This window comes from Delphinus delphis, chromosome 13, assembly GCF_949987515.2.
Source record: "Delphinus delphis chromosome 13, mDelDel1.2, whole genome shotgun sequence".
Lineage (NCBI taxonomy): Eukaryota > Metazoa > Chordata > Mammalia > Artiodactyla > Delphinidae > Delphinus > Delphinus delphis.
Window position 1 is genome coordinate 18,646,375 of NC_082695.1, and position 8,162 is coordinate 18,654,536.

Sequence of the window (8,162 nt, forward strand, 5' to 3'; positions counted from 1 at the left end):
GGTGCCTGGTTCCCTCTGCTGGGAAGGATTTTAAGATCACAACTAGTCTGAGCAGGCTGTACTGCCATGATCTATTAGTGATGTCTGGCACAGATGAAGAAGTGGAGAGCAGAGGTCTGTGTGATGCAAAAGTCACTTCTGTTGGTCCTAAATGGAAAATCCAAGTACCCTTGCAAAATTAAAACCTGCCCTCTTATTTTCTTTGATCCAGGTAGAAAGAAACTTAACTTACTTGAAGCCAGTTACCAACTTTGACAAAGTGAACATGAACTTAGGAGTCATCCTCTCCATTTTCTGGACATTATCTAGTTCTTGACATTTATCCATCAATTAAAATATTTTTGGCAACATGGTAAAGACACGAAAATGGTTTTCAACTATTTTTGAATTGAACATAGAGGGAAACCAAAGACATTTCCTTGGTTAGAAAGGAATCTAGTTCTCTCTAGAATTACTTAATGAATGGCAACCCAAGAAAGGCAGAGAAGAGGGCGTCTCCCAAACTGCTGATTCAGGAACCCGTGTCCATCTCAACGAGGTCAGAGGGCCTCCCGATTTACAACTCACAGCACACCAAGGAGACCTTAAACCAATATGCCAACCAGGGAATGCGCCAAGGCAAGCAGACTCCTTCCTACCTTCCGAGAAGAAGGATTTATATAGAAACGTGCTAAAAATAACTCGCAGGTGTGACAGGCTGCGTTGGGTCAGGCAGCTCTCAATTATCTGGGATGGAGGCAGCCTAGGATGCTGGTAAAGTGAAGTAAAGGAAAGCCCAGCCATCGTGTCTATCTAGCCTTAGGGTTCAGTGCAAAGGCTTGGGAGTTTCGGACAGATCTGGGTCTGGATCTTGTTTGAACCACTTCCTGCTGTGTGACCTTGGGCAAGTCATTTCACCTCTCAGAGCCTCAGACTCCTTATCTAGAAAGCAGAGAGCGTTACATAGAGTAGTTCCTCGGTATCCGTGTAAGATTGGTCCCAGGACCACGCCCCCTGCAGATACCAAAATCCCCAGGTGTTCAAGTCCCAAAGGTGGCCCTTGGTATTGGGGATGTGGAACCCACTGACACAAAGGGCCAACTGTACCTTCTTCCCAGCATGTATTTTGAAGATTAAATGAAATAAAGAACACAGCACTCAGCAGAGTGCCTGCAACACGGTAAACCCTCCATCAATGTGCGTTTGCTTATTGTTTTCCGGATGAGGGAGGGGAGCATATTTCTATTTCTTAATGAGTGTAATGCAGGCTAATAGTAAAGTGAGTCAGAATCCCCGTATTAAATTCAAGAGGTGCAGTGGGGAAAGCTGCTAGGTAAGATAGCTAGTTCTCACTCTGTCCGCACCTGCTGTTCAGGCTTGGAATTTTTCCCCACATCTCTAAGATGTGGATGGCCCATTTGTCACAAAGAAAAGGGTAGCACATGGTTCAAGACACAGACATAGGTTTCAATTCCCAGCTCTGCCTGTTCTGAGTGACTGAGTCTTGGTTTACGGATCTGTGAAATGGGGATGATGATAACAACACCAGCCTCCCAGTGAAATGAACAAAATAAGCACCACAAAATTTTAGTAATACTAATCCTTAGTTTCTTAATTGTTTAAGTGATTATAGCTCAGGTACTACCTTGCTTCAAGAAGCCAGTGGTGGCAGCAGGATGGAAAGCAATCAAATTGCAGTGGACAATTTGCCCCAGATATGCTGCATGTAGGGAGCTGGGAATTGCACAGGGGCCTCCAACACCCCAAGGCTCTCCCTCCCTCAAACACCCCATTCTCCCCTCCCCTCCAAAAACAACCAAGATTATTCAGAGAAACTTTGAAAAATATAAATGCCCACTTCTCACTGCTCTGTAGTTCAAATTCCAAGAAATAGCAAAGCTCCTATATCAGCATTAATTAAACCGCCAGCTAGTAACAGTCCCATCACTCAACCAGTAAATCTAATTCCTATCTGTTCAGGAGGGATCCCTGAACCACATAAACCCAGGCTGGAGTCTGATGTAACCTTAAAGGACTCTTGGTAGCTTCTGGAGTCTTTCTCCTCCCCACACATCTTGCAGCATCGAGAAGGTCTACTCTGTGAGTTAATGGGAGAAATAGCTTCCCCTGGCACTTTCCACATCTGTCTTAATTTTTTAAATTATATTTGTATTAAACCCTTAAGGAAAATGGACTTGCAGAGTTCTCATTAAACAGGGAACCATGCACTGCATAAAACAGAGAGACGAAAATTTTTTTTGAAAGCAACCCTCACAATTTGCCTTCATGAATTCTCCCTCCACTGCTGTATTACAGAGTGTGTGCAGATAAATAGAGCACTTTGTGAGTGGTGGATGGGCAAATGGATATGTAAGCAGCTGATAATAGTTCTGGCAGCCTCCAATTGGTATCTTTCTTCCTAGGAACTTAAAGCATTGGGTGCATTACGCCACAGTCTTTTCTCCCTGGCTTAATGCTGGGGTGGAAAGACAACTCATCCCTGGAACCGCTCATGGAGGGAGAGTCACTCCCACATAACAGTTTCAGAGCAAGCTGCGGGAGTCTGCTTCCTAGGAGAATACACAGTGTTTATCAAGCAGCTACTCTGGCCAGGCTTGTTGCTAAGCGCTTTTCCTGGCATCTGTGGTTATCAGCTGTGGTAAACTGGATTATGGCTCCCAATGCCACATCCTCCCTTAAACAGAATTATACACCCATGCTCTTTGCCATGTGACTTGTGGGTGGAGTCTACTACCTTGCCGCATTAGAGCTTAGTCACGTGACTTGTCTTGGCCAATGAAGTATGGGAGGAAGTCTTAGTGTTACAGTTCCAAGCTTCAAGAGGCATCACGTTTCCAATCTCTTGCACTCTTGCCATCACCATAATAAGGGACCTGCCATCCCCCATATGAGATACACAGCCGAGAGTTATAACCAACTGAAATTAGCCAAATATTAGCCCATTGGCACACACAAAAGTGAAAAAAAAAAAGAAGGCATACAGATGGCCAAGAGGCGCATGAAAAGATGCTCAACATCACTAATTATTAGAAAAATGCAAATCAAAACTACATTGAGGTATCACGTCACACCAGTCAGAATGGCCATCATCAAAAAGTCTACAAATAATAAATGTGGGAGAGGGTGTGGATAAAAGGGAACACTCCTACACTGTTGGTGGGAATGTAACCTGGCTCAGTCACTATGGAGAACAGTATGGAGGTTCCTTAAAAAACTAAAAATAGAGTTACCATATGATCCAGCAATCCCACTCCTGGGCATATATCCAGAAAAGACAAATGCACCCCAATGTTCACTTCATTATTCAAAAAGACACATGCACCCCAGTGTTCACTGCAGCACTATTTACAATAGCCAAGACATGGAAGCAACCTGAGTGTCCATTGACAGATGAATGGATAAAGATGTGGTGTATATATTTACAACCGAATATTACTCAACCATAAAAAAGAATGAAACAATGCCATTTGCAACAACATGGGTGGACCTAAAGATGATTATACTAAGTGAAGTCACAAAGAGAAAGACAAATATCATATGATATCACTTACATGTGGAATATAAAAAGACAGATACAAATGAACTTATTTACAAATAAGAAACAGACTCACAGACATAGAAAACAAACTTATGGTTACCAAAGGGGAACAGGGTGGTGGAGGAGGGATAAATTAGGAGCTTGGGATTAACAGGTACACACTACTATGTATAAAATAGATAAACAACAGGTCCTGCTATATAGCACAGGGAACTATATTCAATATCTTGTAATAACCAATAACGGAAAAAAATCTGAAAAAGTATATATATATACACATTTTTTAAGATTATTTTTTTTGATGTGGACCATTTTAAAAGTCTTTATTGAATTTGTTACAATATTGCTTCGTTTTATGTTTTGGTGTTTTGACGCAGAGGCATGTGGGAGCTTAGCCCCCTGGCCAGGGATCGAACCCGCATCCCCTGCACTGGAAGGCAAAGTCTTAACCCCTGGACCGCCAGGGAAGTCCTGACACACACACACACACACACACACACACACACACACACACACACACGCACACAAATATATATATAACTGAATCACTTTGCTGTACACCAGAAACTAACACAACATTGTAAATCAACTATACTTCAACACAAAAAGAAGGAAGAAACTAAACCAGACCTCAAACAAATCATCAGTAGGTTAGGTTTGGGTTTTTGTTGTTGTTGTTAATGTTGTCTTGGTTTGAGGTTTACTTGTCTGTGAAATGAAATGGTGACGACAGGGTGTTTTGAAAACAGCAATGTCCCTAATAAGGCTTAGACCAGTGCATGTCAAACTGTCTGCAATGAAGGGCCAGCTTTGTTTTTTCCCAGGACATCACGGACTAATCCTAGTTGTGCAAGGAGCTACTTGGCACTCGATCCTACTCTGCGTGAGTAGTACCCACTCACGCCACAGGCAGCTCACCACTGAATTTCAACAACACTCTGACTGGTCTACACCTGGTTCAACAAGGCAAGTGCACTTGGCCCCTGTGCAGGGCTAGATTGCTATGGAAGTTTCTACATGCCAGGTCTTGATGTCTTACTGATCTTGTCCCAGAGTTGACAAAGCTCAGAGGCACAGCTCAGAGACTACACTTTGAGTAGCACTGGACTGGAGTCAAGCAGGGCTCTCACCCCTTCCCAGTCCTGGGAAGAGCCCAAAGATGACTCTGACAACCTGAAAACCCCTACATCAGCCACTTCATGCTTCTTTCCAGCTCAGATTCCCGAAATGCCAACCGAGGCAGGAAAAGGCTTTTCACTGTTGGAGATATAGTGTCCAAGGTGGGATCTCACAGGAGCTTGGGGACCAGAGTGGACTGACCTTGACATTCACAAAGTATAAGGTTCAGGACTGTCATCTGAATGCACTGCTAAATAAACAGGTACTCCCATACCTAAGTTTCATGACTAATTTTCTTAAGAGGGTCATTCACCTTCTATCAACTTCAGTTCCTCAAACCTGATCTGACCCTGCTGGGGACTTGGGCTGAAGTTCACCAAGCCATTAGGTCTACAAGGTGAACCAGCACATAGGCTGCAAGTCTGCAGGCAGTGATGTTTTACCTGTACTCCAGCTGCCTTCTCAAGGAGGAAGTTTTAGATGCGTGGCCAAAGAACCCTGGCATGGGATTTTGGCAACGCCATCTACTTGCTGAGCTTGGATGAGCAGCTGTACACTTCTCAGAGCCTCAGTTTCTTCACCTGTACAATGGAACAAGAACAGCACGCATCAAAGTTTAACGGGGATACAAGCTCATGGGCTCAATGCAGGGCTGCATGTTTAACAGAGGCAGCGCATAGTGATTTAGCACTTGGCCTCCGGATGCGGAACACTCAAGTTCAAGTCCTGGCTCTGTCACTCACCAGCTGTGTGACTTTGCAAGTTTTCCCACATCTCTGAGCCTCGGTTTCCTCAGCTGTGAAATAGGGCTAACATTATAATTCCCTCCCGGTGTCACTCTGAAGATTAATAAGATGATGCCTGAAAAGGATTAGCAGACTCCATAGGGCAGAGTGGGTGCTTATAAACGGCAACTATTATTATTGTGCAAACGCAGGCTTTGGTCTGAAGGATGCAGGGAAGATGTCAGAAGGCCAAGATTAGGGTTAAGGGATCCCATGACTCTGGAGTTGAGTTATGCCAACAGGCTACCCAGACCCACAACCTTGGGCTGTCGTGCCGACAGAGCCCGCGCCCCACAAAGCCAGCCTGCCATAGGCCACCAAGGCTGTTTCCCTCTGCAGAGAGCTGGCAGCCGTGTGCACCTGTTCTCAATTCACTTCCATATCATTCCCCTTAACATCTCCCTGGGAGCTGATTGATGGCGACAGGCGACAATCTATAGCTATGTGACCGAATGTTTACTACCAGCCCTCTAGGAAATGATTACTTCGAGGTAATTTTGAACCTCCAGACTATGATGCAGTGTCTCATATATTAAACTGAAGTGAGCAGTGTATAAAAGTATTTACAAGGAGACCTTGTATTTCACAGTTTACTGGGGAAGGAGCACACAGGGGCTCCTTGGTCTGAAGTTGGTTTCAGGGGAAGGCGAGCATGGAGGTTTCAAATTCTTTGCATCCAGCCTTATGGAAGGAACAGAGAATTCAGCTTCGAGTCTACAACACCAAGGTCAATGCCCATTTTATCCCCCTGGACCGCTCCAGGGTGACCCTACAGCCCTTGCCACTGAGGACCCGCACACTATAGTCCATACTATCGAGGCTCTAGGACCCTGCCACGGCTGCTTCCAGAGGCTGGATGGATTTCTTCCTGCCCCTTGCACAACCATTACCCAAAAATGGGTCCCTTGGGAGTACCTCCTTCTTCACAAACCTCTCTTTCATATGAAAGTTTTCTAAAGGTTAGACATATCGACCAATGGAAAAAAATAGGGTCCAGAAATCGACTCACTCATAGTCACCTGACTCATAACAAAATTCCCTGGAAGCAGAGGGAGAAGGATGTTGTTTTCAATTACTGGTGCTGGGTCAATCCATGCTGGAAAACAAAAATTCAGCTTGAACCCTACCTCACACCATACAAAGAAATCAGTATCAGATGTATTGTACAGCTAAATGTGAAAAGGAAAACAATAGAACATTTAGGCAAAAACACGGGAGAGCGTCTTCATGACCTTGGGGTAGGCAAAAATGTCTTAAATAAGTCACAAAAGTGCTACCTGAAGGGGAATACTGATAAATTGGACTACAGCCACAACTGTTGATCGTAATCAAAAGATACCATGGAGGGAATGAAAACACACCCAGGAGAGTGGGAATGGATATTTGCCAATTCAAAAAGGACTTTTAACCAAAGTATTAAAAAGAACTACAAATTTGTAAGAAAAAGGCAGACAACCCAAAGAGAAAAATGGGCAGAAGACATGAATAGGAAGTGCACAAAAGATGGTCTCCAACTGGCCAATAAGTACATGAAAAGGTGCTCAGATATTAGAGAAATACAAATTAAAACCACCATGTTAATATTTCTCACTCTTACCAGAACAGACTAACATGTAAAAGGCATAGACACCAAATGTTGGAGCAATTGCAAACTCTCATATATTATAGGTGGCAGTGTAAATTGGTATAAACACTTTATAAAATGATTTCACAGTACCTGCTAAAGCCAACTATGCATATTATCTTTGACTCAGCAATTCTACTCAAAAGAAATGCATACCTATGTTCACCAATAAACATGTACAAGAATATTCATAGCAGCCCTACTTGTATTAGCTGAAAACTGGAAGCAGCCCAAATGCCCATTAACAGTTGAATTAATAAACTAACTATGGCATCACCACACATTGGCATCCTACCCTGCAATGGGGATGAGTGATATATGCACAATATAATTTATATTTCCATATTCCATATATATATAATTAATTCTATTAATTTCCATATATATCTTCATATAATATATAACTTTATATAATTCCATTTCTATAAAGTTCAAAAACTAGCAAAACTAGCCTATGCTTTAGAAATCAAGATAATAGATACTCTTGGGGTGACTGGAAGGAGGCCCAACCGGGTCTTCTGTGGATCTGGTAACACTGTTTCATAGTTTAGGCACTGGTTATAGGACTATGTTCAATTTATAAATATTTAGCAAGCAACATACTTAGGCTTTGTGTGATTTTCTATATATATATGTTACTTTTCAATAAAAAGTTTACCCCTCCCCTCCCCAAAAATCCAAATTTTCCAGCACTGGGTCCCAAGACTGGACCACAAACTTACAAGGGAGATGGCAAAGTGAGTTTTTGGCTTTTCTCTTGGGGACGTGGGACTCTGGTCAAGGGAAAATTCCCCCACCCAGGAAGGACATTATACTGATGCTCAGTGGCCAAAAGGCATAAAAAATGTCCACTAGAGGAGATGGAGGGGGAGAGGAGAAGAGCATCCATCCTTAAGTGCCAGGCACTGTACTGAGTACCTCTGTGCACATCTGTTCATTCAAGCCTCACCTGGGCTCAGGGGGTAAGTACTTCATCATCCCATGAGCTAAGCACTGCTGAGGCAACTGAGGCTCAGAGAGGGGCCAGAACACGTGGCCAGGTCTCAATGGCTCCAAACCCAAGCTCCCAACCTCCAAGGGTAGCCTGTAGATTGGT